The sequence below is a fragment of the Phyllopteryx taeniolatus genome, chromosome 10, assembly GCF_024500385.1.
Source record: "Phyllopteryx taeniolatus isolate TA_2022b chromosome 10, UOR_Ptae_1.2, whole genome shotgun sequence".
Lineage (NCBI taxonomy): Eukaryota > Metazoa > Chordata > Actinopteri > Syngnathiformes > Syngnathidae > Phyllopteryx > Phyllopteryx taeniolatus.
In genome coordinates, this window is record NC_084511.1 from 16913897 (window position 1) to 16938696 (window position 24800).

Here is a 24800-nt window from a genome sequence, read left to right on the forward strand (position 1 = left end):
GCCCGGATGGATAGATGATGCCGTTTCATAAAACGAAAGCACCAAGACGGACCTTGAAAATGTTCGATTTTTATTTCTTCTGCAAGCGTTATTTCCCTCAGTCGAATGGTGACTGTAGAGACGCTTCTCCCAGCTGTTCTTTGCTCATTAATCCATTGGTAGAGTTGGTCTTCCAACTCGCGCCACCTCGCCTTGTTTCTGCGGAAACTCAGCTTTGTCTTCTTGACTTGGCGAAGCTCGTTTTCCTGCTTCCTCTACTTGCGAACCATGGATGTGTTGACCTTGAATTCTCTCGCGGCTGATCAATTCCCATGTTCCTCCGCGTAACTGACAGCTTGCAGTTTAAACTGTGCTTTGTAAGCGTGTCTCTTCGTAGGTGCCATTTTCGGGGCTCCTTAGCCAAACCGATGTTGTTTTGCACATACCGGCGCTATATACCTACTGGGGGCGTGTCTTTAGCGTCCTCTGTCACGCGCACCCTTCCTCCTTTACGTCCACATGCTGTCCTCAGTCACGTCCGCCTTCCTCTATATAAGCAGCGTGTCGGCAGGAAATGCTCCCAGTCAGTCAAGCGGAGCGCTCATTAAAGTCACACAACAACATTTACAGATTTTGGAACTCGGTGCACACAAAGGCATGCCCCATTATAAGGCGCCCCGTCCATTTTGGAGAAAATTTAAGACTTTTAAGTGCGGCTTATGGTCGTGAAAATACGGTACATGGAAACGCTTTTAAGCATGCTCTTTAATTGAATTTGGGTTTGAGTGATTTGTGGATATCAGGTTTTTATCCCCTGTCTAAAGTCAAGGTCTGTGGATTATTTGCAAAACACTTAAATCCAGTTGGGGGATGGACTTCTTCGAGCATCTGTTCTGTGAGGAAATGGCCGGTAAAATCCAGGTGAAAAATGGCCTTTTATACATTTTGATTGTTATTGACGGATGGATGCCTAGCTTCTCTGACAGTTTCACGTTCATACATGCAAAAGGGCAGCAGCTAAAATAGGCCAAGATATACCTTTCTGCTTGAGGTTATTCAATTGCCCCCTATGTATTTTAACTGCTTCTTTTAGTATGACTTTGTGTTTTAATGGTTGACATCACATTGCCTCCATATACGTAATTTATATCTTTTAAGTCATCAGCTCCAATCACATCGAGTGATCTGTCTTGAGGGGAGGAAAATAACTGTGTCACATCTTCGGAATGCAGTGAAAATGTGAATCCTAAATCCCTGCTGCAGCAGATTTTAAGAGGGATGACGCATGAGTCTGTGTCTCATCCTTAAACCAATTTCCTTCACCAATACTCTGGTGAGCGCTCTGATTTGCACTGTTTCCTTTCTCGGGAAAGTGTTTATCCTGTTTTCACAATTAGATCTCGCTCCCAGTCGCAGCATTAATCAAATAGTCTGACGTATGCCTGGTATTGGCAAGATTGGGGGTATGTGTCCTACACGTCTTTCTTAGTGGTAATAGGCTGTTATGACAGCATTTCAGGATGTTCAGAAAAGCCCAAGCGAAGGTTATTTTGATACATGGATGTAGATGATGTGCACGTGACCTATATAGTCAACGGATAAAATACTGCTCATATCTATCTTGCTATGACATTTTGCTTTGTGTTGTGTTTTGTCATTAAATATCATGAAAATGTGTCCTGGCATCTTTCGACAAATACATTATGCGAAAACCCCTTTCATAGGAAGGATGTTTAATAATATTTCACCTCGGGGGACTGTTGCATTAAAACAGATAGCAACTGCCACTACTAGGCATAAAAAAGCTCCTACTATCACAAATATCCATTTTCCCGATGTGTGTAAACATGGATTGTGGCTTTTTAATGACCATAAGACCAGTAATAATGTTCCTAGATTGAGTTTGGTTTTCGGAGCATAATGCCAATAGAAATCCATTACAATCACTGAATGTACTCTACTAGCCCACTCTGCATATGGGCTTCTAAATGCATTAGTCCAAGACTAGACGTTACACCAATCTGATCGGTATTGGCCAATAATTAGCATTTTATGCTGATCGGCTGATCGGCTTTAATGTCATAATTCGCCGATCCGATCAATGGCGTAATTGATCGGCTCCGTAAAAGACATTTACTCCGCGTCGCCATCGTGTACTGTATATTTGAATCCAAAAGCTAGTTTATTTTTAGCCTTGTCGTGTGTCTTTTGACATAGTGCTGTAAATACAGTGGGTACGGAAAGTATTCAGACCCCCTTAAATGTTTCACTCTTTGCTATATTGCAGCCATTTGCTAAAATCATTTAAGTTCATTGTTTTCCTCATTCATGTACACACAGCACCCCAAATTGACAGGGAAAAATAACAAAATTGTTGAATTTTTTGCAGATTTATTAAAAAAGAAAAACTGAAATATCACACAGCATAAGTATTCAGACCCTTTGCTGTGACACTCATATTTAACTCGGGTGCTGTCCATTTCTTCTGATTATCCTTGAGATGGTTCTACACCGTCATTGGAGTTCAGCTGTTTGATTATACTGACTTGATTAGGAAAGCCACACAACTGTCTATATAAGACGTTACAGCTCACAGTACATGTCAGAGCAAATGAGAATCATGAGGTCAAAGGAACTGCCTGAAGAGCTCAGAGACAGAATTGTGGCAAGTCACAGATCTTTCAAAGGTTACAAAAACATTTCTGCTGCACTTAAGGTTCCCAAGAGCACAGCGGCCTCCATAATCCTTAAATGGAAGACGTTTGGGACGACCAGAACCCTTCCTAGGGCTGGCCGTCCGGCCAAACTGAGCAATCGGGGGAGAGGAGCTTTGGTGAGAGAGGTAAAGAAGAACCCAAAGATCACTGTGGCTGAGCTCCAGAGATACAGTCGGGAGATGGGAAAAAGTTCTAGAAGGTCAACCATCACTGCAGCTCTCCACCAGTCGGGGCTTTATGGCAGAGTGGCCCGACAGAAGCCTCTCCTCAGTGCATGACACATGAAAGCCTGCATGGAGTTTGCTAAAAAAAACAAAAACTGAAGGACTCCAAGATGGTGAGAAATAAGATTCTCTGGTCTGATGAGAACAAGATAGAACTTTTTGGCCTTAATTCTAAATGGTATGTGTGGAGAAAACCAGGCACTGCTCATCACCTGTCCAATGCACTCCCAACAGTGAAGCATGGTGGTGGAAGCATCATGCTGTGGGGGTGTTTTTCACCTGCAGGGACAGGGCGACTGGTTGCAATCGAAAGAAAGATTAATGCGGCCAAGTACAGGGATATGCTGGACAAAAATCTTCTCCAGAGTGCTCAGGACCTCAGACTGGGCCGAAGGTTCACCTTCCAACAAGACAATGACTCTAAGCACACAGCTAAAATAACATCGGACTGGCTTCAGAACAACTCTGTGACTGTTTCATTTCAGTCACCTGGCCCAGTCAGTCAATCATCACTGTATTTCTTGTGACATGCTCACATGGTTACATGGGTTACCCGTTCAAATGTGTGTATATATACTGTAATAAGAAAGTAGAGCGCTATAGCAGCCCGGCTAAGCGAGGTGCCTACCTATAGCCAACCCAAAACTAAATGGCTCATGATTTTATACCGATTCAACACCACAACGGTATCGAGGCACTTTTCATACAGCAATATCGTGATATTGTGAATATTGTGACATCTCTAATAATAATACATGGTGTGTATTTAACCCGGGTTAAAAACCTGTGTTGAAAGCATGGCATTTTATAATTGCATTTAACCCCCGAAACTTGTTGGCTAATCAGCCTTGCTGTATCACTGAATGGCCTTCTGTTATACATAAAATTGGTGTATGGTCATTTAAAATAATTGCTTCTGGTGCAAACAATTTGCTCTTTATAGTATGTAAAAGTGGCAGCATGGTGGCCTGGTGGTTAGTGTAATGAAAATTGTATTATGTACAATATTACCGTATTCATTTTATTTATCGCATTTACAGGTATTTTCCTTTCACGATGTTGCAGTATAACTGTTTTTCCATCCTTGAGCTTCACAAGGTTACATAAACACATACCTGTGCTTTGTTCCAGCTACAAGGCCACATACTGTACCCAGGTGTCTGGTTGTTTTGCCAACACAGATAAGAATTGCTTTTACTCACATATAAAATGTTTGAAAGGACTGTACACAATACACATAGCTTTGAAACATTCAACATAGCCTTGACATAGTAGTATACATAGACAAAGGAGATGTAATACTGTATAAATTGTATAAACACCTGTGAATGACAACTCCTCCTCATACTGGTGAGGACTCACCGTGTGGAATCTGGTTATATTTTTGTTTTTGCTTTGCTCCTGAAATGAAAACAGTGAAGGACAAATGTTTTTCTCAAGTAAACGTTTGTCCACATCAGAAATTTCACCACAAATAGCATGTCTGGCTCACAATCAAGGTTTGAATCTCGGCTCAGGCCCTCCTGTATGGAGTTTCCCCTGGGTCATAAGTGGGTTTCTTCGAGTCTCTGGCTTTCTGCCACATTCCAAAAACATGCACCCTAGGTTAATTGAACACTCAAAATCAGGAGTGACAAACACATTTTAGTTTAGGAGCCACATTCACACCAATTTAATCTCCAGTGGGTCATTCCAGTGTATTTGTGGCCTCATAAGCTATAAATAACGACAATACCAATGTTTTCCCTTTTTTTGGTGAAAATAATTACATTTGGGAAATATTCACATTATTGATTAATACAGTTGTTGTTGCAAATCTTGTACTGTCAATTTAAAAAACTTTCTTAACAAAAATGAATAAAATTTCAACATTATGATAGGGTTGGGCATCGTTTGAATTTGAGCGATTCCGGTTCCTTATTTTGATTCCGGTTCTTTTAGAGGGCTGGGTCAAAAAAGTTTGCATGGTTTAAATAAAGGGTGTCCAAATTATGAACATCCAATTTCTTTGCAGCCCGCAGCATAAACTAAAATGAACATTTGACTCAAGGTTCTTTATAACCAGTATCACTATCAAACCTATGAACTAAAAGGGCAATGTGTGTGGAACTAACCCAATTGACTTAATATTCATTAATTAATGTTTCAGCTAAAAGTAAAAAAAAAATAAAAAAAGCACTGTTAAAATACTTATTTGGGACTGTTTAGTCACTTCAAATGGTTTATATGTGCAAGTTTTAACTTAATTTCCTGTTTTAAACTTGTAGCCTTTTATTTCGAAGGGTACGTACCAGAACTCAGAATTTTGTTGCAAAAAGTAACTTCACACGGCACCAGTGATTTTTAATTTTTTTAAATTTTTGGAACCAAATGGGCGGCACGGTGGCCAACTGGTTAGAGCGTCAGCCTCACAGTTCTGAGGACCCGGGTTCAATCCCCGGCCCTGCCTGTGTGGAGTTTGCATGTTCTCCCCGTGCCTGCGTGGGTTTTCTCCGGGCACTCCGGTTTCCTCCCACATCCCAAAAACATGCAAGGTAGGTTAATTGAAAACTCTAAATTGCCCGTAGGTGTGAATGTGTGTGTAAATGGTTGTTTGTTTATGTGTGCCCTGCGATTGGCTGGGAACCAGTTCAGGGTGTACCCCGCCTCCTGCCCGATGATAGCTGGGATAGGCTCCAGCACGCCCGCGACCCTAGTGAGGAGAAGCGGTTCAGAAAATGGATGGATGGATGGAACCAAATGCTGTAAAACGCTGATTCCTTTCCCTACCCACCGATGAGGCACCAGGTTAGTGTTTGTGATACTGTGAGACAACGTTTATGTTAATTTTGCCCCAATTCATTGTGATCTAAAGTTGCTATGGTGAAGTTTTAGCCCAATGTTAAGCTGTTTTTTTTGTTTTGTCATCGGCGCTTACGTTGGTTTGAAGACTAAACGCTAAAAACCATCAGTGCAAAAGTGCAAGGAACCGTTTACGTTGTTAGCTGTCTCAATGTTGGGATAGACTCATTTTATTGTTTCACTCACCCAATTGACTGAGAGTTTACTTCACTGAAGCTCCGCGCAGTGTAGGCTGAGGCCCAAAGAGCGTCAGATGCTACACATCGTGAAGGGCTCCTTTCCACAATATAATCTTATTCCAAGTGTTGCACTGAGGCGACTGGTCATTAATTTTAACAAAGTTAAGACACACTTTTGTACGCCGCCGCCGTTGGGCACAAGCACGTCTTCGTGCGCGTTCTTCTTCATTGGTTTTCGCCACTCCTTCTTCGTGGTGGGAGGACTGTAGGCATCAAAACTGGGAACTGAATTTTTTAAATTTAAACGGTTCCAGGAGAACTGGAACGTTAGTCCCGGTTCCAATCGGCTCTCGATTCTCGATGCCCAACCCTAATTATGAATCAGTATTTTCTTTTAAATTTTTGGAACTTACATATCACAGTGGATCTATATACTGCATGTACCTTTAAAAAAAACAAGTTAAGATCTAGAAATAATTTTAAATTTACATACATTCCACAACCATCTGGAAATCTTGACAACCTCAACTCACTCCTCACACCATACAAACTAGTGGGAACTTTTGAGAATGAGTGTCGTTGTCCCCTGCCTTGTAAATGTATACCTAAAAATACATAGAAGTTATGGCAATGTATAAAAAAAACCCCGAAGAATTCCACCAAACCAACCTCTTTTGAACTGAAGCTGTTGACTGAAATTTTGTAATATTCAGTTTCTTAAAATATTTTTTACAGGAGGGTTTTCACGTCAGTATGCTTCACGGGCAGCACGGTGGACAACTCGTCACCACATGTGCCTCACAGTTTGGAAGACCTGGGTTCAAATCCCGTCCTCACCTGTGTGGAGTTTGCATGTTCTCCCCATGCCTACATGGGTTTTCTCCGGGTACTCAGCTTTCCTCCCATATCACAAATCCATGCATGGTACGTTGATTGAAGACTCTAAATTGCCCATAGGTGTAAATGTGAGTGCGAATGCTTGTTTGTTTCTATGTGCCCTGCGATTGGCTGGCGACCAATTCAGGGTGTACTCCGCCTCTCGCCCGAAAATGTGTAGCGTTTATTGGGGGACATTAAATTGTGCGTAATTTAGAAGAAAACGATGAGTTGGAGGCGGCGCCTGCGTCATTTCCGGGTTATCGTAATTTTGAATTACAGCGTTATAAATCAAGATATTTGATATATAGGAGGTTTAACTTGAGGCGAAATGACGACAAACCTTTGTAATCAGTCTCTTATCGGAAGGTGGGTCCTTTTTAGATACTTTGAGTTCTAGACTTTCTAGAGGTTTCGTTCCGAGCCCAAACACACACATAATCAATGCAAGGGGTGAATTTTATAGAAAATTTAATAATGAAAAGGGGTTTCTACAGGTTAAAATACAGACAAACACAAAACAAACAAGGTATCTACGAACATTGGCAAAGGAAGGGATTTGTGACGTGAGATGACCAGTATGGACGTGTAGTGAATGCATATAGCTGAGGACTCCTGGTCTCGTTAATATAAACCCAAATATGTACGGATTAGCCATGTTGGACTTATGTGTCTGGAACACGTTTCGGTCCGCACCGTGAGCAGGTGGATTTGACGGAAGGGATGGAGGAAAAACAGGGCGTCTCTCGGGTGACGTTCGGAGCGCGCGCGTTGCGTCTGCCTACGTTCCCTCAGACTGAGTTCGGGCCCCCAAGCAGGGTGGCTCGGAGCGCTTGCAGGAAGCTGCAGCCGGGGATTCTCCGATGTGTCCTTGCCACCTCGGGAGAGCTGGACGTCCTGCCTGGCGCGGTTGTCGGCGAGTTGGTCGGGGTGACCAAAAAAAAGACTCCACCAAGACTCCAAAAACTTCTCTACTTCTCCCAGCTCCGGCCATAAAAATGGCCGGAGCGGGTCAAAATGGGGGGGTTACCCCCTCCCCTCCTTTTCTTCCACCTTTGCGAACACCGAGGGGCTGAACTGCCTTTTGGCGTTCATGTAAAGTTCTTAAAATATTGACTCCCAGTCGAGTCACAGACTGTCTTATGAACCCATGTCTGTAATGTCATTCCGTCGCCCATGGGTCTCACTGTTGAACCCAGCATCCTTGGGTCTCTGCTTTGAAAGTCCCAGGCAGACGTGATTCACTTAGCGTCGGCATGGCAAAGCAAATGTATGTGTCTCGTTGAAGATAGTTTATTGTTTGTTGTTTATTATTATCCGTTTAGAGTCGGCGTGTGACTCTGGAGTTAACGTCTACCTCGGCGGGGAGCGGCGGTATTACGAGGCTGGGGTGCCGGGTGGCATCTTTTGCGTGGCATGTCCGCTACACCAGGATAGGCTCCAGCACACCCGCAACCCTATTGAGGATAAGCGGTACCAAAAATGAATGAATGAATGTATTCGTCATAGTACAAATGTGACACAACATTTTATATGAAGTAGGTTTACTTTGTTCCTGAAACTTGGCATCTTTTAGCCTTCACAAATGCATGAATAATCAGGTGTCAAATCCTGAGTAACAGCACATTTCAGTTTGTCATTTAAGTGGTCATTCAAGTGGTTATCAGTGTGCCTTCCAGTGGACATAATTAGCAACAACAGTTAATTATCTTGAAAAAAATGCAGTTAACATGTTGTATCCCGACGGGCCGGATTGGACCCCCTCCCCGACCGACCAGTTCTGGCCCACAGGCCGTACTTTTCACACCCCTGCTCTAAATTGTCCATAAGTATGAATGCGAATGTAAATGCTTTTCTATAAGCACCCTGCAGTTACCTGGCAACAAGTCCAGGGTGTATAGCGCCTCTCGCCCAAAGTCAGCTGGGACAAACTCCAGCTCTCTCGTGACCCTTAAACCAACAAATGGTATAGAAAATGGATGCATGGATATATTCAAGTAGTTCATTGCAGTTGCTGATAAACAAAATAAACCGTCATCTACCTGAGTCTCTCAGACTCAAAATACAATGCTTGTTCTTAGTTGTGAACTAAGCAACAGAAACTCCCCACTGTGGCTTGGTGACTCAAATCTGAGATGTTAATGAGAAATCCAATTCTCAAATCCTTTGAGAAATCCAATTTCACTTGTCTCCTGTCATAAATTATGAGCCAGTACAAAATTGTATACATACTGTACATCTGATCATTCAGGATGTGATGCACAGCATGTAATATTTAAAAGTGACACATGCATATTTATGTTTGGTAGCAAATCAAGACATCATCAAACAAGATTTTCTATATCGCCTAAATTGTTTCCATTGTGATATTGAATGACCAATTCAATGTCCTACTAAAAGGGAAAATAATATTTTTTTCATTGATTTGTTTCCATTCATGTTATTTTTTTGGGGGGGTCATCAGAGATGGAACACCTCCCGTTGCAAAGAACACTGTTCATTTATAATTCACTGACTTATCCCACCTCAGTTTTACTCTCAAATTCATCCGCTGTAAACCTTTTTCCTCATCTCACTGCTGGAATTGTTCATTGTGTGTGTTGCCTGTCTTGCTTTGTTTCTCTCTGCCAATGTTCGATTTTGCTGGGTCAGCTGAAATGATCTGCATCAGAATGCAAATGTTTAACACAGTTGTTTAAGCTAGAGTTAGCACATTGTCAATGCTATTAGTGTATGTACATTGTATTTATATCTACAATTTAAATTTTCTTTCACAGAGTCAATCCTTTGGCTTTTTAGTCTGCTCACATAATTAGTGCCCAAAGAATCCTGTTCCGGTCCAGTCATGTATTAGTCATCTTGACTGTAGTTTTGCCTTGTGGGTCAACATCTGACTTAACATTCATGACAATGCCTTTACTACTGTGTAATTTGACAATGATACACTGAACCTCTTGACGAAATGTTTCTTCTCCACTGAAATAATTCTATGACTTTTCACAGTACTTGTTTTCTTTACCAAAAATCCCACAATCATATGGTTTGAATGAAATATATAAAGCTGCATTGCCAAAACAAATTACATGCAATTCAGATCTCAGTCATAAATTTAACATGGGGAAATCCCATTTAACAGGTTTAGCTGTTTCTCTTAGTTAATGATCTAATTTGGTTATGTTAGGTTTGTAACTGGCTCTAATTTCTTCTAAGAGAAGAAAATACAATTTCATGTGGCTGTATGATTTGGTAGGTGTGAGTACCCTACCCTACCCTCAGGGCCTCAGCCATTGCTATTAGTCTTGATTTAAGCGAGGTACACGCATATCTATTATAGGGCCAAATTTGCCACACTTCTGATCAAAGACAGCAAGGTCCAATTAACAGATGTCTCTAAATGATTAGCCTGACCACGCACACCTTCATCACGAGTGGGGTCTCCCACATTTAAAAAAATCTGAGATGTTTAAAATAGGTAAGTGTGCATTCCACTTTAGATCTGACAGTCAAATGCATCCGTAAAATTTCTATCAACTCATGAGTCTCAACTTGAGTCTTCTGTTGTACATCTTAGTAGGGCTGGGTCACACACAGAGTCTCCTTTAAAATGGCTAGTGGACTGTGTGAATGGGGTCAAGCAAGAGATAAGGGCTTTGTCTTGTACTCAGCTCAGAGAGAGGAACAAGGCCAGTCACAAGGTTTATTGCTTGTTTCTTTGTAAATGGCCAATACACTTGCACTCATCTGTGTGCTTGTGGGCGGGCTGTTCTTCAAATGAGGTGTGCTACATTGGTATGTGCCATGCACTCCAGACCATATGCTCTTCAGATTGCTGAAAGAGAGCCCAACATTTGGTAATAACATGACATCTGGGAATCCAATTCAAATATTGCAATTACATAGACAGGCTATATGAAAACATCTGTCACAGTAAACCAGGAACCACAGTACACAAGTAGTTTAGCACAGGTTGTCATGACTTCTAGTTAACAACTCATCTGACCAAGCTGCAGAAGGGACAAGGGCAGGAGGAAGGACATTCATTGTTTGACATTGTATTGTTTTTCCTCCTTTATTAGAATGTCAGGCAAATTCTTACTGACATTTTGAGTAGTGTTTTAGTACATTTTGAGATGATAATCAACTATTAGTTATTCATTCACCACACAAACTTCTCCTGACATTTCTATTCATAAAAACATGTAACTTAATTATTGGGACCACTCATGCCTTAAAAAAAAATAAAAATCCACTGTAAATTTCTGAAATCGGTTGACTCTGCCAGATGTTTGTCACTTGAATACAGTGTCTTTGTCATGTCTGTTGAACATTTGGGGACATTTTAAAAATGACTCAGCTTCATAAAGGGCACACTTGAATTTCAGCTTACTGCCCTCATCTTTGCTGCCTCTGATGTCAGTCTGATGTAGATGCATTTCAGAGATCTGTCTTTTCTTTTCTTTTTTTGGTTTTACTTCTGTCACTTTTGAAATTGCTTCTGTCGTGTATGTTGTGACATACGTTTGCTAGGCCAGCATTGACTCCAGTGACCAAGCGGTGCATGGACACAGATAAGAGCTGCTTAAGTCAAGTGAACTTGAAATGCTCTGAGTAAATCAGCGTTCCATTGTAATCAGCTGCTGCATAGGCTCCCTTCATAAAAAAAAAAAAAAAAAAAAAATGATGTTGAAATACTTCTGTTATAACTGTCTATTGTGAAGTTAGGTCAGTTAGGTTTCTTTTCTTCTTCTTTCTATTTTATAATGCAAATTAGAATTCAATGAATTTAAAGAATTACATTTTATTCCAGATCAAGAATTCCTTCTGGATCTACAAGAGAACTAAATGTAATTTCACAGGACTGATTTGGTACATGACAAATGTTTCAAACGAAGATAGAGGTGGGAAGTCTCCAGGTGCTCCTTTGTGATGCTTGATTGTGAGCAGACTCATTCACCTACAGTAAATTTCCTCCAGACAAAATTCATAATGTGGCACAGACCTCTGTGCCTATATGCACCCCCTACAGCACCTGATCTTGAATGGATGACACATGGTTTCATAGGGGATGGCTTCCCAGGCAAGAATCAGGGCATCAGCCATCTCCTACAGTCTTCATTTAAGTGGCGTGCACACATCAATAAATGGGCTGAAATTTAGCACCCCTCCCTCCTTTCCAATCAAAGTCAGCAAAAAACTATTGGATCTCACGAAAAGATTATCCTCAATGATTATCCTGTGGTGCTGGGTGACGTCTGAGTGAGGTTTTCTTGGCAGTCTGCTCAGAAAACGGGCGGCGCCAACATTTGTACAGTGGTGCATTGGGATATGGCTTGAATTTGTTGCATGACAATTCTCAGAACTCAAAACATCTTATCTTCATCCATCCATCCATTATCTGAGCCGCTTATCCTCACAAGGGTCGCGGGAGAGCTGGAGCCTATCCCAGCTATCATCGGGCAGGAGGCGGGGTACACCCTGAACTGGTTGCCAGCCAATCGCAGGGCACATACAAAAAAACAACCATTCGCACTCACATTCACACCTATGGGCAATTTATAGCCTTCAAACAACCTACTATGCATGTTTTTGGGATGTGGGAGGAAACCGGAGTGCCTGGAGAAAACCCACGCAGGCACGTGGATAACATGCAAACTCCACACAGGGGAGGCCGGGATGCGAACCGTGGTCCCCAGAACTGTGAGGCAGATGTGCTTACCAGTCGTGCTCCGTGCCGCCTAACAGAAAATGTATGAGCCATATTTGAAGACTGGAGTACATCACAATACAAACAAGCCAGCGGCGGTGTGTGTGTCTGTGCGTGTGTGTGTGTGAATAGATCAATTTACATCACATTTGCACATGCGGAATCACAGAAAAATATATTCAGTAAATCTGATTATCATAGGGATTAGAAATAATACTGAAGCCTCACACTTCCTGCTCATTGAGTGACAACTTCGGACTGCACGCAGACAGCTGCAGCGGGACACACACATATAAATGCACGTACTGTACAAGCACTTGAACGGAACGGCGCTATAAAAGTGATAAGAAGTGTCCTTTTCATTGTTATTTAGGACAGTCAACCCATTAGCAAATTTCTGGTTTGAGTTATTATCCCCAAAGTTCTTACTATAGTTTTTATAAGTGACTCTAGTTCCAATACTTTGTGCATTTTGGGTAAAAGATGCGTGTTTGATGTTTTTTCAAACTGTCAAACTGCTGCATCTTGCAAAGGGAGTTCGCTGCCACCATAACAGAGCTTTTATCGTAGATTTTTGCTCGCAAGTCAAAGCAAAAAAAATCAGCCGAAAGACTCGTTAGTCGTGTCACTCAGCACCACTGCATATAATCATAAATGAATGTAAACCTGTACAATATATACAACCGCAAATCCTTGTGTGTGGTCTTAACTTTTTTTTATGGCTTTCTCATATTCAAAAACTCATCATATTCGACAGATTTGATTATGTAAAATATATGTTTGCTAGGGACCCCCAATTTTCTATTCTCTAATACTGCTCCCAAAGTAAGTTTCACTTCGAAACATGAAAATGTCATGAGCGGAACAAAGGACAGGACCCAAAATGCACGACTTCAATTAAAATTGACTGTTTCAAAAAGAGAGGTTTAATAAACGGGCAGTGGTTGGTAAACAGGCGGCACGGTGGGTGACTGGTTAGAGCGTCAGCCTCACAGTTCTGAGGACCCGGGTTCAATCCCCGGCCCCGCCTGTGTGGAGTTTGCATGTTCTCCCCGTGCCTGCGTGGGTTTTCTCTGGGCACTCCGGTTTCCTCCCACATTCCAAAAACATGCATTAATTGGAGACTCTAAATTGCCCGTAGGTGTGAATGTGAGTGCGGATGGTTGTTTGTTTGTATGTGCCCTGCGATTGGCTGGCAACCAGTTCAGGGTGTACCCCGCCTCCTGCCCGATGACAGCTGGGATAGGCTCCAGCACGCCCGCGACCCTAGTGAGGAGAAGCGGCTCAGAAAATGGATGGATGGATGGATGGTTGGTAAACAGGCAGGCAATCCGAAAAGGCAACAGTATCCAAAAAACATGAGGCAAAAAGGCAAGGTCAATAATCAGAACAGGGTCTAGTCTTACTATGAGTCAGTGACGTGGAAACAAGGAATGCTGGAACGTGACAACAAGGTACAACAAACTGCCAACCAGAAAGAATGAGACACAAGGTTAAATGCATGGGGTAATTAGGGTAAACGAGGCATAGGTGGGGAAGATGCTCTTAGGAGCAGGTGTGTACAAGACAGGGGGAAGACAACAACCGTAACACAAACCCATGACAGTATAGTACATCTAGAAAGAAGCCTAAAAAGACACCGGGTGTCTGCAATTTTTTTCCTGAAGCAGCCATTTTAGGGTCATTTTGGCCATTTATCGGCCTATAACAAACGTGTTGGAGAGAATCTGTGCGATTGCTTCAAAATTTGAACCGAGCATACTAGACAGATGGGCAACACTAAATTGCAAAGAAAATGTGAGTTTTCGACATTTCATTTGGGCAGCGCATGACAGCAAAGTTTGATTGAGTTTCATCAAACTCTCTATGCACAGCATGAAATCCTCCTTGCAGCACACTTCTCAACTTTCATGCGATCCTGACAGGTGTGGGGATGCAAGGACCAGTTCGCTTAATATTTAATTTGGATCTACTGTATATTCATCATCTTGTTCAAAAGTACCGAACCGGTCCGACCGTGTGTGTGTGTACGCACGCCTGTATGCCTGATGAAATAAGGGTGCAGAACAACACAAAAAGGAGCTTTGAGTCCCAAGGGTGTCTTTTTTTGCCTTGATTGCTCAATGTTCCTCGAAGGGCTCTGTGATCTAGATGGCACTTCAATGTGAACATAGAGGGAGGGATTTGCTATTACAGTTATCGAAAGGCTGAACGAATATGTCATGGCTATACAAAGACGTGTCGTCCACTCCTGTTTTGTTTTTTTTTTCTTTTCAGGAAATGGATTTTGTCTCAGAATAGGCACATTACAACATAATTCAACCTCATTAAATCCACTTCACAGTGTTGCGAAGATGCTTTAAATGCATGCAATAGGATAGATTTAACAAATGAGACGTACAAATGTCTATTACTGTCGAGCATAAAAAAGGAAGCGCTGGCTTTCATGAATGTAAATAATTGAAATACAGTATCACTTGTGTTAATGAAATAATGGTTACCATTTCCAAAGAGACCTGTTTGAGATAAAAAAAAAATCATTTATTGAGATGGATTATAGCGAACGTAAATTTTGTTTGAAGGGCCACAACACCCAGCAGATCAGCAGAGTGCTGACAATGTAACGCTGTTGCACTGCTTTCATTATGGAATGCATTAAGTGGGAAACCCTCAAACATATGTGCAGAGGATCATTTTTGTTGCACAAATTCACAGAGATGGATAAGAGTGCTGAGTCACTGTTGACAGATGAACATGCTGTTTACAGCGGCAGCAATGATTGCTGGACTTGTGCAGATAGTAAATTTGTGGCATCTGCTGGGCCCACTTCTCCCCTCCTCAATCACTGAAAGGGCACTATTCTCCACCAGCAAAAAGAAATTATTTCTAAACCAATTTTAACACAATGCAAAAATGTTTGATGGTACAACACAATGTGCTGTATTTCGAATGAACTAGGCACACACAGTCTTGTACCAGGATGAGTTCAATGGACGAAGGTTCATGAACCAGTTCATATTTCGTGTAAACGTGAACTGAATTTAGTTCATTTCTGCCTGATGAAGGTAATTGAGAAGGCGCTCATTGTGCCATCAAAGAAGGGTTTTCGAACAAAAGTTAATTTTCCTTCAAGAGTGCCAAGTTTTGTTAGTTTGTTAGTTCATTCAAGGGTGCCAAGTTTTGTTAGGAATGCATCCCTATGGGGGCACAAGCCAGTGCAAACTGTAGGCCGGTCCCAAGCCCGGGTAAATGCAGAGGGTTGCGTCAGGATGGGCATCTGGCTTAAAACTTTCCCAAACAAATACGAGCATTCGTCGAAAGAATTCCTTACCGGATCGGTCGTGGCACGGGTTAACAATGTCCGCCCCCAACGCCGTTAACCTGCAGGGCCCCAGTGGAAATTCAGCTACTGTGCGTCAAAGATGAAGGAGAGGTGGAAAGCGGGTTCTTAGGCAGAAAGTGAATATGAAAGCAGAGTCTACAACTGAATGTGGGGACTTTGAATGTTGGGACTATGACAGAAAAAACTCAGGAGTTGTTTAACATGATCTTCTTTTCCTTTCGGCTTGTCCCGTTAGGGGTCGCCACAGCCTTTTCCATGTAACCTTCCCCTGCATCCTCCTCTAACACCAACTGCCCTCATGTCTTCCCTCACTACATCCATCAACCTTCTCTTTGGTCTTCCTCTACCTCTCTGGCAGCTCCATCCTCATCATCCTTCTACCAATATACTCATTTTCTCTCCTCTGGATGTGTACAAACCATCGAAGTCTGCTCTCTCTAACGTTGTCTCCAAAACATCTAACCTTGGGTGTCCCTCTGATGAGCTCATTTCTAATTTTATCCAACCTGTACACTCCTAGAACGAACGTCAACATCTTAATTTCCGCCACCTCCAGCTCTGCTTCCTGTCTCTTCAGTGCCACTGTCACTAATCCGTATATAGTGGCTGGCCTCACCACTGTTTTATAAACTTTCCCCTTCATCTTAGCAGAGACTCTTCTGTCATATAACACACCTGACACCTTCCGCCACCCGTTCCAACCTGCTTGGACCCGTTTCTTCACTTCCTGACCACACTCCCCATTGCTCTGGACTGTTGACCCCAAGTATTTAAAGTCCTCCACCCTTGCTATCGCTTCTCCCTGTAGCCTCACTCTTTCCCCTCCATCCCTCTCATTCATGCACATATATTCTGTCTTACTTTGGCTAATCTTCATTCCTCTCCTTTCCAGTGCACGCCTCCATCTTTCTGTTCCTCCACCTGCTCCCTGCTTTCACTGCAGACCACAATGTCATCTGCAAACATTATGGTCCATGGGGATTCCAGTCTAACCTCATCTGTCAGCCTATCCATCACCACTGCAAAGAGGAAGGGGCTCAGGGCTGATCCCTGATGCAGTCCCACCTCCACCTTAAATTCGTCTGTCACACCTACAGCAGACCACACCATTGTTCTGCTGCCCTCATACATGTCCTGTATTATTCTAACATGCTTCCTGCCACTCCAGACTTCCACATGCAGTACCACAGTTCCTCTCTGGGTACTCTGTCATAGGTGTACTCTAGATCCACAAAGACACAATGTAGCTCCTTCTGACCTTTTCTGTACTTTTCCATCAACATCCTCAAGGCAAATAATGTATCTGTGGTACTCTTTCTAGGCATGAAACTATACTGTTGCTCGCAAATACTTCTGTCCTGAGTCTAGCCTCCACTACTCTTTCCCATAGCTTAATTGTGTGGCTCACCAACTTTATTCCTCTATAGTTCCCACAGCTCTGCACATCACCTTTGTTCTTAAAAAATGGGCATAAGCACACTTTTCCTCCATTCCTCAGGCATGTTCTCACCCACTAGAATTCTGTTGAACAAGCTGGTCAATAACTCCACAGCCACATCTCCTAGATGTTTCCATACCTCCACAGGAATGTCATCAGGACCAACTGCTTTCCATTTTTCATCCCCTTTAATGCCTTTCTAACCTCCCCCTGACTAATCATTGCCACTTCCTGGTCCACCGCACTTGCCTCTTTTACTCTACCTTCTCTCTCATATGCTGCACTATTTGCATATACTGGCCACTCATGCCAGAGTAGCATCTGCTCCATTTGCACACTGATTGAGGAGTATCTGTAACATTTGCGCGGCACGGTGGCCGACTGGTTAGAGCGTCAGCCTCACAGTTCTGAGGTGCGGGGTTCAATCCCCGTCCCCGCCTGTGTGGAGTTTGCATGTTCTCCCCGTGCCTGCGTGGGTTTTCTCCGGGCACTCCGGTTTCCTCCCACATCCCAAAAACATGCATTAATTGGAGACTCTAAATTGCCCGTAGGCATGACTGTGAGTGCGAATGGTTGTTAGTTTCTATGTGCCCTGCGATTGGCTGGCAACCAGTTCAGGGTGTACCCCGCCTCCTGCCCGATGACAGCTGGGATAGGCTCCAGCACGCCCGCGACCCTAGTGAGGAGAAGCGGCTCAGAAAATGGATGGATGGATGTAACATTTGCACAACCAACATTGTCCCAGATTATCGCACTACTCGTCACTTTAAACCGCATATACTCCTTGAAGTCTCAGCGCCCCTTGCACAATGGTCATTGCACCGGTCTATTGCAATATTAGTTATTCGAACTGCTCTAAGTGCTAGAGGACTCTGCATCTTTTTGCACAATTGTTTTTTGTCAATGTCTCTGTCTCCAAAGTGTTCTGTAAATTGACTGTCTGTTGTACTAGAGCGGCTCCAACTACCGGAGACAAATTCCTTGTGTGTTTTGGACATATTTGGCAAATAAAGATGATTCTGATTCTGATTTTCCTCATTCATCAACTTCTCGAAGTATTCTTTCTAATCTGTCCAGCACACTACTGACACCAGTCAACACATTTCCATCTCTATCCTTAATCACCCTAATCTGGTGCACACCCTTCCCATCTCTATCCCTCTATCTGGCCAACATTTCGAGAGCCTTTTCTCCTTCTTTAGTGTCCAACCTGGCATACATGTCATCATATGCCTCTTGGTTGGCCTTTGCCACCTCTCCCTTTGCCCTACGTCGCATCTCAATGTATTCCTTCCTCCTCTCCCCAGTCCTCTCAGTGTCCCACTTCTTCTTAGCTAGCCTCTTTCCTTGTATGAGTTCCTATACTTTGAGGTTCCGCCACCAAGTCTCCTTCTCCCCTTTCCTGCCAGAAGATACATCAAGTACTCTCCTGCCTGTCACCTTGGCTGTAGAGGTCCAGTCTTCTGGAAGCTCCTCTTGTCCACCAAGACCGTGTCTCACCTCTTCCTGAAAAGCTGCACAACACTTCCTGTCTCAGCTTCCACCACATGGTTCACTGCTCTGCCTTTGTCTTCCTAATCTTCCTTCCCACCACCAGAGTCATTTTACAGACCACCATCCTATGCTGTCTAGCCACACTCTCCCCTACCACTACCGTACAGTCGGTAACCTCCTTCAGATTACATCGTCTGCACAAAATGTAATCCACCTGCGTGCTTCTACCTCCGCTCTTGTAGGTCACCTTATGTTGCTGCCTCTTCTGGAAAAAAGTGTTCACTGCAGCCATTTGCATCCTTTTTGCAAAGTCTATCAGCATCTGTCCCTCCAAGTTCCTTTCCTGGATGCCGTACCTACCCATCACTTCTTCATCACCCGTGTTTCCTTCACCAACATGTCCATTACAATCTGCACCAATCACGACTCTTTCTCTGTCTGGGATGCTCAGAACTACTTCATCTAGCTCCTTCCAGAATTTCTAGGTCACATCCTACCTGTGGGGCATAGCCGCTAATCACATTATACATAACACCCTCAATTTCAATTTCAGCCTCATCACTCGATCTGATTCTCTTTTCACCTCCAAGACATTCTTTGACAACTCTTTCTTTAGAATAACCCCTACTCCATTTTGTTTCCCATCTACACCATGGTAAAATAATTTAAACCCTGCCCCGAAACTTCTAGCCTTACTGCCTTTCCATCTGGTCTCCTGGACACACAATATATTAACCATTCTCCTAATCATCATCTCAAGAAAGAGAAGAAGAGTGCCAAGTTTTGTTCGGGACGTCGAGGAAAAACCCGTCTGAACACACTATAAATCAGCCTTCATATGTCAGTGGATAAACGGCGTATTTGGCAACCAATTCAGTGCGGCTTCGGCCGCCATTCTTGGCAGGCACCTCGCAGCTGCGTGAGAATGCGAGGTGCGTTCAGGGCCACTGCATAAATGGGAGTGAATGTGTTCTTTGGTGGTTCTTTTGTAATACAGTACATAATTGTAAAATTGGTAACCTCGGAAAAGTATTATTTGTATCAGAATGATTTAGTTAAACCAGGATATCATGGTCATGATATGAATTTTTTTTTTTGTAATATAAGAATAGATAAAATATTTTGTCAATATAGTCAGCCAGAGGAAGCTGTGAGGAATTCAAAGTTATCAATGTCCTTTCACCATCGTTCCTGTCATACTGTCTTGCGTGTTTTTGTTTTAATTAATTAAGTTATTCCTCATGCTATTGAGAATGTAGGGTGAAAGCTGCAGCTGGCTACTCGTGTGGACTGAATGGGTGACAACAATGGGGAAATGAAATGCCAGTATTTTCAGGGGAATAGTCCGTTAGCAACATGGAGAAAAAAACAAAAAACTATTAACTAGTTCATTTTTGGATTGGTGAACTCAGTTCAATATTTTAAATTATTAACTATGAGCTAAAGTAGTTCATTTTTGGAACGGTGAACTGAACTTTGAACTAGTTTGCATAGAAAATGAACTTTCCCAACACTGGGCAAACAAACGTGCATGGATAGTTTTGAAAACATATATACAGTATTCCCACTGTAATGGTTGAAAAAAAGGAGTCCACAATTTTTACAACAAAAACTGCCTGGTTTTCCCGCCTCTAGTCCACAAAATAGCAAGAGAAAATTTCTATTTACACACTTATGTGCATGAATCGATAGTGACTCGAACTGGGATTCAAGTGGTCAGAAAAGCAATCATTGAATAAACATTTTTGGACTCGAACCAGAACCAATCCTAGAATATCATACAGCTTACTTTACTCTGAGCTGCAACTGCTGCCATGCCACATTTACATTAAAAAATTTGTTTAAAATATACTGCAATTTTTAGCCTGTGTTTTTGTCCAATGTCATTTTGACTGACTGCGCATAGTTTTTGTGCATGTACACAGTTGTAGTTCGTTCTTCCAGTTGATCATGGATCACAAATGCAAATAGCAATCGTGCGATAGCCAAGCACAAGGAGCTGCACGAATATTCATGGCAGCGCCACAACTGCAGCTGGAAAAGAGCCATCGCTGGAGGTGGACGGCAATCACAGCAGAATGAATGGGAGAAAGTTGACCAGAATCCAACACAGTGTGGGAGATGCCGAGGACTAGCCGGCTAGCCATCCAGCTAGCTAGCTAAAAAAGAGCCAGTTGGACCCAGTCAGCGGGATTTATGGCGCAAAGTACAAAACCAACGCAGTTCTACATTTGGCCACGGTACAACACTGAATCTTGGTTAAAGTAAGCCATTTTAAACCCAAAAAGAAAAACTTTTCTGCAGGGAGAAGCACCGGCAAAAACGCATCAGGGTACTCTCTTTCCCATTCAATAGATAGTTTTCAAATAATCCAGTTGGATTTTTCATTTATTGACATGTCTTTATTTCAGAATAGTACATAGAGTAACGATTCGATTCTGATTCGGAAGACGTCTACGCGAATAACGAATCGGGATTTAGAACGCGAGTCAGAGCCCTAGTAAATACATATTGATAAATTATATGAATACAGTCAATACACAACTGGTTATTCAGGTGGACTTAATTGAGTATGACAGCGGTGTCTGTCCATGAAAAGTGCTGGCTCACAGCACACTTTCTCAAAATACCAAAAAGAGCAAGAGCAGAATATTTTTTTAAAAAACAGACCACTGATCAATTAAAAGGCTCCTTTTGTGTGCAATCCAACTTTAGCACCATTCTGGCGGTGGCGATATCATTGCTAACAGTTATGTGAAGTCCAGAGCCTCAGCACCTCGTGACTTAGACTGCCTGTGTCCTACTCATTTGCAGCCTTACTCTTGCAGAATGACAGAAACTCTTTTTTCAGCTGCTGATTGCTTTTAATGAAAGTTTTTGAATCTTTCATGAAACGCTGTGTGCGATTGTGCAGCGTTTCAGATGTACACCTGCTGTTTCGTATGAGGTGCGTTTGTAAAGCGACTCGAGCTGAAAATAACAGCACTATTTTGTCACATTTTGCTTAGAACAATGTGTCCGGTGTCAATTTTTGAGTCACTTTTTTTGTAGAACTGCAACAATATTTGTCAACTTAGAGGTATATTAAATAGCTTAATCCAAATATTAAATGTTACACCAACATCAGTACCTAAATGTTGAATCTAAATGTTAAATGTAAATATAAATGTTAAGGCAAGGCAAGGATTTTACATGATTAAAAGCATTTAAAAACAAAGAGCAGAAAGAAATTTAAAAACAATGTACACAAAAATAAGACAGCTGACTAAAATTACTAAAACATACAGTGCAAGAAAAAAAATGGAAATGCTCTAAAATGCTCAATCATATGCATGCGGAAAAAGAATAGGTTTTAACCTGGACTTAAAACATTGATTTCACTTTTGTTGGCAACCTATTCCATTCGTGTGCAGCATAATAGCTAAATGCTGCTTCACCATGTTTGCTTTGGACTCTGTGCTCCCCTAGCTGACCTAAATTCGGAAATTTCAGAGCCTTACTGAGTCTATAATCCATTAGCATTTCCTTCATGTATTCAAGTCCTCAACCATTTAGTGGTTTATAGACCAGTAGCAGAACTTTGAAGTAATTTATATAGCTGACTGCATGGGAGCCAGTGTTGAGACTTAAGAACTGGAGTTTTGTGTTCTGATCTCTTTGTTCTGGTCAGAGCCCGAGCTGCACCATTGTGAATGAGCTGCAGCTGGGCACATGCAAGTATTCACATTAGAGGTTGACGCGGGAGTGGATTTTGATTCCAGCTCACACAAAGATTGATCCCATTTCCTCCCAATCCCAAGACAAAATCTTACAGAATCCAAGTCCATCCTGCTCCATTTTTATTAATATCTTGAAAGTCACCCCTTCTGCTCCCGATTTTTTACACTCCCACTCGTGCCCAATCCTCTAATTAATAGTGAAATTCGCCACCGGTGACCCGTTGGGAATCCCGAAAGAATTTCAGCCTGTAATTCGGATCTCTATTCAGATTTGCTTTGCTCAAGCACACACCCTCTTCATGCCGAAAACGTGACATATTACTTTTGTGTTGTTCCCACTTATTTCTGACAGTAAGGTTAGCAGTTTTTGTTTTTTCTCGTATTTGTATGTATTCTGCCTTCCCTGAATATCCCGTGTTTGGTTCAGCAGATAGCAGTTACATACATAACAGTTCTCCAACTGAGAGGAAAAGTGTTCTTGGTTCAGCTTCATGCTGTTTGTTTGTCAGAAAATCAAAGTGCTTTCAACATAGCGTCACTACCATAATCGTTACTTTAGGTTAAATGTGGCCGTAACATATACATATAAAGTACTAACAGTACTCACAGTATACAAACGCGTGTCGCTGGTAGCGGGCGGAAATCTCAATTTCATATTTTTTCACAAACCTATGACAGTCACCAAACGTACGTCGCCCTGATGTTGTAGGGAGAGTGTTTCCTCATTGTCAATACGTCGCCGAGACGTTGGCATTTAATCAAAAATGACCACCAAAAAGAGCGCCAGCCAGCGTGATTCTGCTCCAGTCACTCGGGTCAGTGCTGCATTCACCTGCCCAAGATGCGTTGGAAATCCTACTGTATCACCTAACAGAACAACACAGATCGTTTCAGTACATTTTACTCTCCAATGTGAAAAACAATAAGGACTTTTAAAAGTAACAACCTAATTTCGTGTTTGGAATGAAGATGCAAAATTCAGATGAAGAAACTTTATTTATACAGATCTCCAGCAAAACAGGACAAAATTACGAGGAATAACAATTAATGAACATCAATAACAGCAAAATCAGCACCATATTCTTCCTCTGACAGCCTGGAGGGAAAAAAACAAAAACTATAAACTGAGCACATCACTTCTATACCTCACATAATTGTGTAAGTTTCATAATTTAAACCACGTGTCAAACTCACGGTCGGCTCACGGTAGCTCATGGGCTAACAAATGTAATAAAACAGTTAACTTTCCCAGAAGTGTCTCTGTTGTGTGGAGCGACATACAATCGATGCACGGAGTGAGCAATCATCAATTGGACGCCCCAACCACCGGTAGGGAGTGACCGTGCCGGCGGTTAGGTCATCTAATTCGCCATCGCTCGCACCGTGTGCCACTGTATGTGTCTTCACACAACAGAGACACTGCAGCCTAAATAATACAAAACATAACACTTGAGGGAAGATGCATTTTTTTGGGTTGCAGGCGTCGCTTGATGAATAAGTGCGTGTTGTTGTGGTAGAAATGGGCCAAGTTATCATTACTAAGGAACTGGCAATTACACCAAATTTCACATAATGATGCTGGTTGGTACTTATTTACTGTAGTAGTGGATGGCTGACTCATGCCAGAAAGCTCAAGTTCATGGGCTTGCTTTTAGCCACGCCCATAAAAAAATCCAGACAACTGAAAAGGTGAAAAAGAGTTCAACGCCAGTACTAAATTGTTCTCAGTCTTTGCATGTTTTCAGGACATATCTTCAAACATATTTAATGCACTGTATTTAGAAATGACTCTTCGAAATCACTTTACAGGGTCATCAATGGGTGGAGCTTATACAACAGTGCACTCAACAGACTGACTTCAACAGTAGTGTCAAAGGATTTTTTTTTTTAAATCCCCAAGGTAATGAGACTGGACAGAATGACTTTACATGAATAATAAATATATGCAAGGCGAATAACAAACTGCACATGAATACATATACAGTATACTACATAAATGTGAAGAGCAGCAAAAATACTCAGCAGCATTGTCCGTTTAAAAAAAAAAAATGCAGTTTCTGTACAAGACCAACAATATACAAATACTATATTGTATTATACATACCAGTGAGGGTAAACCGATGGATGGATGGATTGGTGGATGAATAGATACTATATGCAGATGTAGAGGTGAATGTGAACAAAAGCAGCAATGGTAGGCTGCAGCATTCACTTCAAATAGAAAAGGGCAAAGAGCGGCATGAATTGTTTAACGTAATGAAAGGTGGTTCTTTAATTTCTGCTACA

General features: G+C 42.1%; 1 long non-coding RNA gene across 2 annotated transcripts; it reads right to left on the minus strand.

Moving 5' to 3' along the window:
- Positions 1–7309: 7309 nt before the first annotated feature.
- LOC133485108 (uncharacterized) lies at positions 7310–23379 on the minus strand. 2 transcript variants are annotated; one of them, XR_009790611.1, is made up of 3 exons: positions 23184–23379; positions 8693–8766; positions 7310–8273 (listed from the first exon to the last, which is right to left on the minus strand). It is a non-coding gene; the product is annotated as an uncharacterized LOC133485108 (long non-coding RNA). The 2 variants fall into 2 exon arrangements; XR_009790610.1 differs by having other exon boundaries at positions 23122–23379.
- Between the last annotated feature and the right edge of the window lie 1421 nt (positions 23380–24800).